Source organism: Lichenostomus cassidix, chromosome 5 (genome assembly GCF_008360975.1).
Source record: "Lichenostomus cassidix isolate B80296 chromosome 5, HeHo_3.0, whole genome shotgun sequence".
NCBI classification, from domain to species: Eukaryota; Metazoa; Chordata; class Aves; order Passeriformes; family Meliphagidae; genus Lichenostomus; species Lichenostomus cassidix.
In genome coordinates, this window is record NC_139486.1 from 21,942,112 (window position 1) to 21,955,193 (window position 13,082).

General features: G+C 43.4%; 1 long non-coding RNA gene across 2 annotated transcripts; it reads left to right on the forward strand.

The window, feature by feature from the left end:
• The first annotated feature begins 1,130 nt into the window (after positions 1–1,130).
• LOC146436118 (uncharacterized) lies at positions 1,131–4,622 on the forward strand. Of its 2 annotated transcripts, none has more exons than XR_014852531.1 (2): positions 1,131–1,714; positions 2,721–4,622. It is a non-coding gene; the product is annotated as an uncharacterized LOC146436118 (long non-coding RNA). The 2 variants fall into 2 exon arrangements; XR_014852532.1 differs by having other exon boundaries at positions 3,530–4,622.
• The last annotated feature ends 8,460 nt before the right edge of the window (positions 4,623–13,082 follow it).

Genomic DNA, 13,082 nt, shown 5'->3' on the forward strand with positions numbered 1-13,082 from the left:
TCCCCTGGAACAGTGCCATGCTGGGAGTATTACAGAACAATCATCCCTTACTCTGAACAGTTTGGCTAATCTCACTCTGTCAGATATGCTACCAAGCTCAACTAGCCAAGAGTGTCCCTTTATACAGCAGGAGCTCAGATTGGCTGGGCAATTGATTCATTAAGAATGAGCAAGTCTTGGGCAGACTCTGCAAAATGAGACTGGGATTGGGTGTCCAACCACCACCACACTTGAGGTCCTCACCTCACTAAAGGACAATTGATTCAGAGCACCACAAGACAGAGGTACATGTTTGACTGGCTGGAGCAGTAGTCTGATGTGACATGGCAGGAAGTATGATACTAATGCAAATTGTTTGTAGTTATTAACTAATTAATTTGTTATGCCCATAAGGCACTTAATATTTTGCAGGAACAGAAGAGAGCCCAGATCCTGCCGTCAGGAGCAGAAGATCTAAAAAGGCAAGCACAGACCAATAGTGAAAGGAAAACAATTAATATAGAAGGGGTGTAATGAGAAGCAGCACATGGTTTTGCAGTTACAATTTATATCTGGTTTTGCAAAGAAAGGTTTGTGTGATGACAACATCTTTGGCAGGGGGACAGTGTATGACACCATAGGTCTGTCAGATACATGTATGATTTATGATGCACTGGTCAACCTAAAAGCAAATTGGATGGGTGAGAAGCTGGGTCAGATATACTTAATTTCATTACAATAAAAAGCCAAGAGAAGACCCTTTTCCTTAGCTCAGAAGTAGGTTGCAACAGGACTTTGTGTTTTCTCAGCCTTCACAAAATTCACACAGGCTGCAGCTCTTAAGAACACACGGAAGAAAGGGCTTTTAACTGGTGCTTAAAATCAATAGAACACAAAACTGTAGGAGATCAGACTGCCTTAGTTGCAGAAAACTGACCTGAGAAGAGATGCTGCTGCAAAAGTTGGAGCAAAGAGGTGTTAGAGAATGGCATGAAAGAGCATGAGGAGACTGGCAGGGCTAGCAAAAGCTCACATTATTTGTGGAGGTGACAGGGAGAACCATACTGGAAAAGACGGATGTGCAGTCTTGCACAGGTGACTTTCATTGTAATAAGTTCCTTAAACTCAGTTAAGTAGGAAGTATTAGATAAATTCAAGCCAGGGACATGATGGTGTGCTGCTGAGATGACCTTTGTAGCTCCATTTGCTGTGTGCTGCACAGAGGAGGGGTGCATGTCTGATCTGGGATATGAATGTTACAGAAATAAAGATGAGAGATGCAGAGCCCCTGATATGACGGCTATAGGAACAAAGATCTTGTGAATACTGGGTGTGAAGAAAAATTAGTGTGTCCACAAATTGGATCGATGAAGTAAGAGAGACAGAGGAATTGCAACATCTAAGCCACACAGGGCTGGAGTCTACTAGAAGATCAGTGAGCAGCGAGTGTAAAGAAAGATTAGAATTTCATTTTTATCCAGTATTTTAATTAATGGCAAGATGTGCAAGAGGGAGCATGCATTCGGGACACCAAATGACAGTCTGACCCAGCCCAGCCCGTCTTTTCCACAAAGCGTTAGCGTTTCACTAAGCACACACTGCTGTGCTGTTTCATCAGACACGCCGCTCTGGTGTGTATCATATGATATGGCAGCCGCTCAGGCAGGCGGGGAGCACCGCAGCTTGTAATTTCCTGGTCATATGTAACTGGGTGGGGAAGCGCCTGATCCTTGGGGTGAGTAATGCTGGAATCGCACCATGAGGCACCCTGCTGTTTGCTGTTCGAGGTAGTTGAGGTGTTGCTCTCGCTGTTCTGGCAGACATTCCCTAGGGCATCCGAATGCTCTTACCCTCTGTCACACTTACAACACCCTCCCGTAACCTGTTTCACTGCGCACACCCGGCCACTTTCCCACGTTCCCTGCCTTTTGCCGGCGGTCGCCGCTCTGAGGACTGCGGATCCGAGCGCAGCACACTCGCCTCGCCCCGGCCGCGGGTGTGGGGCAGGGCGCTCCCCGCCGCCCTCCTGCCGGCCCGAACCGCGCTGCCCCGTTCGCTTGGGAAACGCTCGGAGCTGCCGGGCGCAGCGGGACAGCCTCTCCCGGCAGCTCTGCTGGCCTGCGCGGGGCTGGGGGCACCGCCTCGCTGCTCCCGCCTTCCCCGCCATGGCCGCGGCCGCAGCCTCCCCGCCCGCCCAGCCTCCCCTCCCGGCCCCCCGCCAACCTCTCCGGCCGACGGTTGGCTATTTTCTTTTGTTTTATTTTATTTTCTTCCTTTTTTTTAAATGTAAAAATTTTTTTTTCGAGTTTTTTTTTTCCCCCCTTTCTTCCCCTCTTTCCTGCTCCGAGACATTTTCCTATGTGCATTTTTCTCCAGTGGAGCTAATTTACGAGCTGTGTTTGGCGAGGCCGGGGCTGCTGGCCCCAGCGCAGGGAGGGCGGCGCGGGCTCGGGGGGCTCCCGCTGGGCTCCCCAGCCGGGGAAGCGCACGTCTCCCCGCCCGACATGAGCTGTAATTTCCGGCAGACATTTGAGGTCTCCGACATCTGCAGCGAGGCGCGGCCGCTCCCAGCAACCCCCATGGCCGGCAGCGGGGCGGCCCCTCCTGCCTCCTCCCCTGCCATTTGTGTTTTACTCATTTCCTGCTCCCAGTAATGAGGCCAGCGATGCCGGGGTGGCGGTGGTGCTGCTGAGAAGGCAGATTGTTACACACACAGATACACATGGATGTTTTTGTTTCAGGATGAATTTTTAGTGCTCGTGAAAGGGAGGGACTTAGCGGAGCTCGCTGGAGCCTGGCACAGGACCAGCAATCTTCTCGGCAGCCCTCTGCCAAAAGAATCCAGACATCCAGCCCCCAGCCCCGGCTCCTGTGGCCCCTTCAGCTCCGCTCTCTTCCCCTCTCAGCTCTGCAGGGGCCTCTCTCCCCGCGGCAGCACTGCCCGCGGACCTTGCAGACCCTCTGCCCACCCACGCCTGAGTCCCTTCACCCCAGCACAAGGTTCCCCCCGCCGTGCAGACACGCTGCAGTCCTGACCCGTGCCTCCTTAATCCCAATTTTTCTTCTCGTTCGTCTATGGAATTACTGCAGGAGGGTGGAGAGAGTCTGTGATATAAACATTATCCTCGGAGTCGAAAACAACTCGAGGCCAAGTAGATTCACTGCACTAGTGACTTGAACTAGGTGAAATGTCGACAGAATTACTCAACACCACAGCCCCAAACCCTCGGTACAGAAAATAAACAAACCTTCTAGTGATGTTTTGTATCGTCTCCAGCCCAGCCCCAACCCACCCATCTGTTTCATTCCCCAAGGGACCGCAGGGACGTGGGTCTCCTAGCATGTGACCATCTTCCTCTACACATCCGCCGCAGATGAACTCTGCCATTTGTCTCCTGTTACAGTGTACTAACAGGATTCTGCGGGTTTCATTCAGTTCTGTTCTGTTTTGATGTGATTGCTTTTAATTTGTCGTTAAAGGAAAAAGAGAACAAAAAACTTTTTTGGCTGCAGCTATCAGCTAATTTTTTGGTTGCTTTCGAATGCCAAGTCCAGCAGGATTCAGGAATTCATATACTGGTGCCAGCAAGAAAGCACTGACCCAAACAAGGGAGCCAGAACTTGGACTGCAGTCCTTGCCAGGGATCAGCAAGAGGCCAGAGAGACCATGCTGCTGAGTCATCACCGCTCCAGCTGCTGCAAGCCTTTTCTGGGGACGCGGCTGTTGCTAAGATTCCTGGGAGCTGACTGATTGCTCCTTCTATAGTCATGTAACACACGCAGACACGTCAAAGGAGCAAGGAGCAGCAGCTGGGGCCAGCTCAGAGCGAGCACACAGCCTGCTGGCCGTGCGCGGCCAGGCTCGGGGCTGTGCGGGACTGCCGTGCCCCGCGGGAGCTGCGCTGCGCTGCTGCTCGGGGCTCCTTTGGCAGGGCTAGAGCTACCTCGCTCCCTGGCAGCTCCGTCTGCCTCCCACTCATGGAGGCATTTCAAAAACCAAACAGTCCAGGCAGCGATTCTGTACAAAGTTTTCTTTCTGTTTGTACTTGCACGTTTCACCGTATTTCCCCCATTGCATTTAGAGGTAGGAACATGCTTAAAATCCGTGCAGTTCATTCCGTGCAGGGTCACTGTTGGGTCATTCTCTTAATGCAGTAAATAAATATTTTTTATTTATTTATAGCAGGCAAGTAAAGTGAGCACTTTCCAGTTCTGGGGCCCAGAACTGAAACTGGTGATGTTTGTTATTAAGCTTTGTCAGGTTTCAGAGTATTTTGCGGTTTCACACGTTGCACAGGGCAGGAATGCTTCTTTGTGAGAATACTTCTTTGTGAGCATTACATAAATGCATTTTCCTTCTCCCAGTGTAATATTTTTAATATATTTTTTTCTCCTGCCTTTTACCTGCCTGAGGTACTTGCCTCCCTCAGATGCTGCACTTATCCTTGTTTTCTGCTCCACATTTGACACTCAACAAACTACATATACTCAGGTTTTCAAATCTCATGCTCTATAATCAAGTTTAGGTTGTTAAAGCCTAAGGGTATAGGACCTGTCTTCTCTCTCTGACATTAGACACATCAGTGATTTCAAAGGAATAACTAATCATACTAACATTTAATAATAAAACTAGTAAATCCGGAGCTCAGTCTCCCTGCTTCTCTCTTGAGTATTTGTTGAGGTGCCAAACTGAGAATTACAAATTGCCAAATGAGGATGCAGAGCTCTTGAGTTTTGTGGTCACCTTTTTTCCAGAAGTACCTCAGAGTCCTACCCATGGTCCAAGACCACTGTATACCATAATATTAAAAAAAGCTCTCTGGCCCAAAGTATTCACAGTCTAATAATAAAACAAGAGACCAACAATGGGCAGAAGTAGACAGGGGAGGACCAGCAAGAAATGAATTGGTTTTGGCCAACATGGCAGGAGGTGTTTTACCCAAACAGATAAACTAACTTAATTTTAGGGCAGTTTCAGGTCAGAAAGGAGGGATTTTCTGAGATCCTTAAAAATACAGTTTTCAACTCAATAGCTCCTTTTGTAGGAGGAAGTAGGCACCTATGGCTATTTCCAAGAAGGAGGTTTAACTATTACATAAGGTCAGTAGCACACTTAAATCCACTTCTGGCCGAGTCAACACAGAAATAATCTTCCAGCATATGCATTTGTTCATGGAAGCAAATGTAAGGTGTAGTCAAATGCAGACATGGGTAAATTTATATTTTAAGTGTTTTGAGAAGGATGATAAGAAATCACATACATACCAATATAGAAACAAGTAAAGTCTAAATTGCTCAAAGTGGATGCGCGCAATCTCCATCACATCAAATTTAAGAAAAGCCTGAGGGAGACAACAGAAGTGCTGGAAAAAAAGTGCTTGGGGGCTGGCAGAAGCCACTCTATACTGACTGTAAAGGGACAGTTTAAATGGGATCAGATACAATTTTTCTAGCTTTAATTTATACAGTGGCTTGGGTATTGTAGAAAACGGAGAAAAAGACCTACACGCACACCCCCACCCACCCACCCACACCCACCCACCCCAAGTTTCTAATTCCTTGCATATGCAGATTTGGAAGCTGCATTTTGGCTTGTGGTCTGATGGTGTGCCTGTATGGGTGGTGAAAGACATGTATGGTGAAGTTCATCTGTCCACTTCATGCAGTTACAGGCATGCTGTGCTTTAAAAATTTGGCAGTTACGACATCTGAATCACTCTTTTTTTTTGTTAACCAAGAGTGGTTTTTATGCCCCTAGAGTGACTAGCACTTCAGAGTATAGGGAACTCTGTTGGGTTTTGCTTGCAGAAGCTCACCACCAACACCACTGTGAAGAAAGTACACCCTGACCCAAGATGCTACACATCCCCCATTCTACAATTTAGGGCATTTTGGTATCATAAGACCCCTCAGGTCTGTTGTAAAGTATCAGTCAGTACTTGTATTTGAGACACATGTCTGCTGTGGCTGGAATGGATGGCAAGGGATGCCCAGGAGCAGCTTAGGCTGCAGATGACAGGAAATCTTAATACTGACTTTGAAGAAGAGGTCAAGCTCTGCTCTGTTCTGAGCCATACTGTTGTTCAGCCCAGTCCTGTCAATACCATCTCGAGCAATCAGATCTTCCAAGCTACTAATTGGTGTTGAACCTCCCACATTCAAACAAGATAGTAAAGTGGCCCATGAAGAGATGTTCCTGTCGACCTCTTAGTCACTGAAATCTAGGACAGTCCTCAGCAGAGGTTCAGGTTTGGTTGTGATATGGAGGGTGCTGGCAGCTCTGTATTCATTCTCCTGGGCCTGCTTGCAGTGCTAGCTTCTAGCTCCAGCTGGCCCCTGCAACACTTTCTTACTCCAGACACTAGTGATAATTAGAGAGCCTTTGAAATGGATCCTTTCTGCTTGTAAGAATGTTTGTTCATATGACATGGACACAGACAGTTGCTTCCTCTGCCCTCAAAGAAGTCATGTGAAGAGCCCCAGAAGGCTTCAGGCTTCCCCCAATATTTTCTACATCAATTCTAGGTATTTCTGTTTATTTTCAAGGCCACCTGTGAAACTATCCAAGAATCTATTAGAAAAGCCTCTTTCTTTGCATGTTATAGCACTGTTTTTCTGAACCTTAGGATAATGAAAGACAAGGCATTCTGTAAGCAGGGTCATGGCTTTACAGATCACTCTTCTTGAAAATATAAATCTCCTTTCTCTGGCTTTACCGAAGAGAGATCTGAAAACAGCAGAGAAAAGACAAGAAGGTGAAAGAAAAAAGAGATAAAAAGAAAGCAGGAGTGAAAAGAGCTAAAACAGTGAGAGAGAGGGAGGGAGGAAAGAAACAGCTTGAAAATGCAATTAAACCAGTTACAATGAAGGAAAAGGTTTTACCTTTCCTGAGACGTGGGAAAAGAACCCAGCCCAGTGGGATGCTATGCATTGTTCTGCTCTCAGATCCTCTAGAGAGTTTATGAGCATATGGAGAAAGGAATTCCTTTCCATGCAGTGCAAAGAGAGATGCTTATATATGTGATGTCCCTGCTTATACAGCTTAGGCCCGTCTAGCTCTGTGCAGTGCATAAACAAAACAAAGTCCTATACGACAGGGTTTGCAGCTGTTTTCTGATGCCATTCATGTGAACATTTGACTTGATGGCAGCAGGGATCCATGTGGCATTGTTCAAATCATAAGCCTTTTTTTGGCATGTAAGTTTTAGCCTTTCTGATATTTCTATCCTGCAGCTTTAAAACTACTGTAGTAATATACACTGCCAAAAGGTCTCCAATAGTAAACAACTCCAATATCTACAGATACTGAGCAATCTCAGGGCCACTGTGAGATTATATTAATGTGAATGTAAGGAGTCTGACATGGGGAAAGAAATCTCCACTCCCATGTGCATGGTATTGAAGGGCCACAAACCTTTAGCCCAAGAGACTCAATAGGATTGTAATAGGATTGTAATTCACGGAAGTGTCATACTTTAGTGTCAATAAAGCATAAAGGTTTTAAAAAAGATAGTTAAGCATTAATTGGTTTGTGATACTATAACACATCAATTAAAATTAAAACATAAAAATCTAAATAAAACATACCTACTATCATTTTACAGTGCAAACCTTCAATTTAATGGTACCTCAGTTGCTGTTACATTCCATTGCCCGTCTTTCTTCTGACACAGAGCAAGCCTGACAGTGCTGTTTGCAGTACTTCATCCTTACCAACAGACAAAATACTTTTCCAGATTTTCTTTGTATAAACTACTAGCAGGTTTTATTTAATCTATGGTAGGACCATCTGTTTCTATTTTTGCTATACTATATTATAGTCCACCTAAAACTTCTTTCCCTCTTCCATGTGTAAAGTAGTCCACTTGCAAAATCAGGTTGCATCCCCATTCCTCAGAAAGGATTCAATTGCAAAGTGATTTGGTAAATTTTAATGTAACCAAAATTGACTTTTAGAGACCATATTGCATTACATTCAGAGAAAAATTTGAAAACCTTAACTGTTGTTCAGACATAAATGAGCAAAAGATGTTTCTGAAGGCAGAGCAACTCACAGGGTTCAGTAATACACAACAGGGCTCCAAGTCAGGAATGCATTAACATGGGATGCCTCACAGTGCATCATGAGATACTGGCTGATTGCATCACTGTTGAACAGAGTACTTAATTGCTTGCTCAGCATTAATATATGTATGGAGAGGTTAAAGAGAATTAATAGAGGGCAGGGAAGCATCCATCTTGAAAAGGGGCAAAAGCAGACTTTGACATTGTAAATGGGTCAGCTATCTTCAATATCTGAAAGAACACTGGAATAAATTATCAAATAATCAATTCATAACCAACTAAAGGATATCAAGATAATCTAGGACAACCTGGCTTCATTTGTTACAAGCAAATAACGTCAAAGCCATCTAAATCCCTTTTTGACAGTATAACTGCCTAACAGTGAATGGCAAAATAATAGGTACTTATCTGGATTTTAAAAAAAACTTCAGTGTCTCATCTAACCTTCTTCTAAGGATATGGCAGAAATATGAACTAAATTAAATCATCATGAAATAGAAGCACAGTTTGTGGAGATACATTTTGAAGAAGTTCTCAGCAAGTTGTTTGCTGTCAAATGGGTGGCTTGCATTTTAAAAGAAGCCTCTAGGTCTGTGCTGGTCCTAGTCAAAGATCAGAATTTGTAAGTTTCTGGTAAATGAAGAAATTGCCAAAACCTGATTCAGTAAAGGCATCCTTTTCTTTGTGTCAGCACAGGTTAGATAGCGCTCAGTGAACACTTAAGATAGACTGCCATAGAACAAGAGCGAGCTTTGAGAGCCCTTGTGCTCCTACATTTCTTTACTTTCTATTTACTTGGCTATTTGACAGAGATGAGACTTTTCTGATTCATCTTTTTATTAAATTTCAGTTTTGTAAGCTGATATCTTTTCAACAGCTCTATGTAACTTTTCTCATAACCTAAGAACAGGAGCACATGAACCCGTTAAAGTTGTCAATTTCTGTCTCAAACTGATACAGCCCCAGTCCTGTTTTGACCAGAGGATAGCTCATGTTTTTGTGGACCAGCATGGAACCTGCAAAGGCCTCCAAACTCCTGGTTGCCCACTTCTCTGCAGCTACTATGATGAGATTTATGCCTCAAGCTTTGCCTTTCCAACTCTATGTCTCTAGCCCAGGAAAATATGTAATAAATTGTATTTAATAAATTGTGAACTGTTTTTGCTATGCAAATATAATATATCTGGAAGAAGCAATATACTTTTGTCTAGGACAATTGATTTTTAATCTTATCTTTGTGTATAGCACAAGCATAAGACAGGAGTTTGAACAGCTGAAGGGAAGATAGGTTAAGAAAGTTTTCAGGAGTAAAGGGATTAAGTACACATGAACCAGCAGCTATCAAGTTTTCTGCCACAGACAGCCTTAGGGATGAAAGACTGATTCTTGCCTTGATGTGTGTCCTAGATTCTTGTTGGCAAAACCTATAGCCACACACTTACCATTTTGAGTGTCGTGTGTCCCACGAGACTAAACTGGAATATGCGTGCTGGAGCTTGTGACAGCAACAGCAATAACAACTAAAAAAACCCTCCAGCCTAGATGAAATCCCAGAATCAGAGTGATGCAAAGGTTCATTTCAGTTCATATCAATGGGCTGTGTGGTGTCTGACCTGGGGTCATTTAAAATCAGCAGTCACGGCTGTTAAAGTCAGGTTCTATAAAACACAAAAGAAGCAGAAAAAAATCCTCTGTTTCATGTTATGCACTCAGATATTCAGAGAGGAGAGTTACACAAGTATACACAAATATTCTGCCCTGACACAAGTAAACTGCTGACACCTTTAGCACTGCTGTCCCCTCATTGTTACTTTCAAATATTTGACGCATTTCCATACAGCAGTTTTAATATTCACCCTCCTTGATAGCTTCTCTGTGACCCCATGGCTGCCGAGGTCACATGTCATTGTCCCAATTAATAAGGGCACAAGTCTTGGCTATGGAAAAGCCACAAGTCAGAGGCTTTGCACTTCTGTCACCTTCTTCCATACACAAATTGTGCACAGTCATGGGTACACAGGGCCTGCCCAAGATAAGGGCCATTATTCACTTACTCCAGAGGCTTCTATTAAAAGATTCAGAAAAAATTACTTTGTAGAATTTCTCTCTCACTACTGCACACAGTTGTGCTCGATGACCTTACTAAGGAGCATGATCACTTACTCTGGTAAGGCAGTGTACATAAGGGAGTGAGCTGGGTGTTGCTCTGCTTTGTACCTCCATCATATCCATGATAGCTGGGCTGTGACAGTGGTTCGGGATAGGCAGGGATTAATCAAGCTAAAGAGAGGCTGTGCAGTTAAGTCCAGGAAAAGAGAGGGGATCAGTCTGTTTTCTGGCAGTGTTGGGTTCTCATGAGTTCAGTATCCCTCTATTCTGAATCCCTGTTCTACTTCATGAGCCAGTGGCATGAGGATACCCAGCTCCCTCTCCATGCCCTTTTAACACTAACTGTTCCACAAGTGACCAGCAGAAGAACGTAAAGATCATACAGGTCATTTTGTGCTGGGTGTAGTACAAATCAAAGATCCTCAGCAGGTGTTTGTGGATCAGCTGTTTAAGAGATGATCGAGGGCTGAGTGGGAGCATATTTTTAAGCTCTCTTTTGAGTTAAAGAATCCCAGAAGCAGAATTTCTTCTGCATTCTAGACAAGATAATTGACCTTACTGTGAAACTTTTCTGGTGTGTTTATCTAAATCTTCCTTGTGTCTGATTCAAACCACCAAATATTGATATGCCTGTTTTTCTTAAAAACAATACAGTCAAGCACTGTCAGAACTCTTTCCTATATATATCTACTTAGAGACTGTAAACAAACTACCATAAAAAAAACAGATCAAGCATCCCAATCTGTTACAGAGGGATGAGTTCTATGGCTTCCATATTATTCCTGTATCTTGCTTCAGAACCTTTCCTGGCTGATCAGCATCCTTCCTTCAGATGTGTGTATTTGGTTTTCTCTCATCATCTCAGAATATTTTTCCAGGTTCCTGCAGTCCTGGAGACACTCCCATTTTGGAAGCTCTTGTGCTAGTTATATGACTTTGCACTTGACTGTAATCAGACGCGTTGTTTGGATAAGCCCACCTTACAAAGATCTCCAGGTGGATCTTTGTAACTACCATGACCCATCATTATTTATTTTTCTGCCAATTCTTCTGTCACACAAATGGATTCTCTATTTTTCTTTTAGTTAATTAATAGAGATATTGAGTAGTTTTGCACTTAAAACAGATTTGTTATGTGCCCAGTATAATAAGTCACATATAATGATAATCCTCCATTTACAATTACTTTTTAATGATGCATCAGTTGAGTGGGAATTGAAATTGTTTATTAAGGGCAACATTGATTTGTGTAGTGATATTCTTTTATCAACGGCCAGAAAAGACAAAGTCAGCTGCTTTGCAGAAACCTAAATATATTGTACCTGTACCAGTTACCTTACCAACCAAATTTGTAAACGCATTAAACCAAATATTGATGTTTTCAATGGGACAAGATATTCTATGTTGTCACTTTGGCATCAGTTGTGTCACCTTCTTTTTATACTTCAGTGACTGTTTCCCAGTTTCACAGAACTAACCTCAGGCTGAGCAGCCCAGAATTCTATAGCAATGCTACTTAGCTTTATTAGTATTTGCACATATCAGGTTTTATTCTCCAGTGCACGAGAATTGTCTTGTATTCTGAAGCTTATTGAACAAAAATCAAAATGAAAGGTTCAGGGTGGCATCCACCTCACCTAGCATTAGCTTTCTAAACCTTAAGACATTGCCTAAATTAGTCACTTAGGCATCTTCTATAGTCTGCTAAGAGGACAATTTGCATCTTTGTAAGGTGTGTTTCTGAGTAGGTGATGGGAAATGCCAGAGGATGAAATGCTGTTTGGTGTGCTGTTCTGTTTCTTTGTGAAGTGCATGAGGTGAGCAGTTAATTGATCTTTAGGGTAGGCGGCCAGTTGAGATGCTTGCCAGCCTCAGAAAGTTCCTCATTCCTCCTTTTAATAGCCTCGTTCCCAGATATGCATAATCCTTTTCACTCATCCAACCAGACCATGTGGTCTTAAAATACTTCTTTAGGTAGACATCTGGCTTCTCATTTTTATCCCATAAACTAACACAGATACACTGACGTGTCTTAATTATGTACCTGTGCTGAGATATTGATGTCCAGGTAAGGCAAGTGATCACTTAGGGACAGTACCTGCAGCCTTTGACTGAAGGAAAGAGAGTTTATGACCCTTCCTTTAGGATTGTTCATGCAAAGAAGGGCTGCAGACATATTGCATGGCATAGGCCAATGTACAGTTCCTACATTGTATTCAGTGTTGACATCAGGATGTTAAAGGAGACACAGTGAATATTATTCCAGTATAAACAAAAAAATTCCAGTATAAAGAATGATTACAAAAGAAATGGAGATTTTGGTACTTTTCCAGATCTTTATATCAGTGTAAGAAATGTCCTGCTGGGTCAGATTAGTAGTCCACCTTGCTGAGTTTTCTGATTCCAGCAGTGCCAGATGGAGACTGTATTTGGGAAATGCACGAGTATTTGATCAAAAGAGATATTACACAAATCAGCATTGCCCTTATTAACCAAATGTGGTTCCTTGTGAGCCATGGTGGGGAGAATAATACTACGGCAATTATCGTCTTACTTGCTGTTATGATACCTCTTTTTGGAAATTTTGGAACTGCAGGGACAGTGTCTTTTTGTGTAGTTGTTCTTCAGGCTGCTGTTCGTGGAGTAAGGAGGCTCTGTGCTTTCAAGAATTGTTACATGGACACAACCTCATGACAGCAGATAAAAGACAGAAGAATCGACCCCTTAACAGTTTCAAAAAGCAGTCTTAGAAAATGAACAACAATGTTAGAATTTGAAATTGTCTTGTTGTTTTAGTCCTTGACTTGTGTTGCAGTGAATGCTTAGCACTGGCTAGTGGTTATGGTTAGTCCCTCTGAGCCTCTGCTTCCTGACTTTAAAATGCAGCAAGTAATATCTGCCTCCTTCATGGGATATTGCCATTATGAATA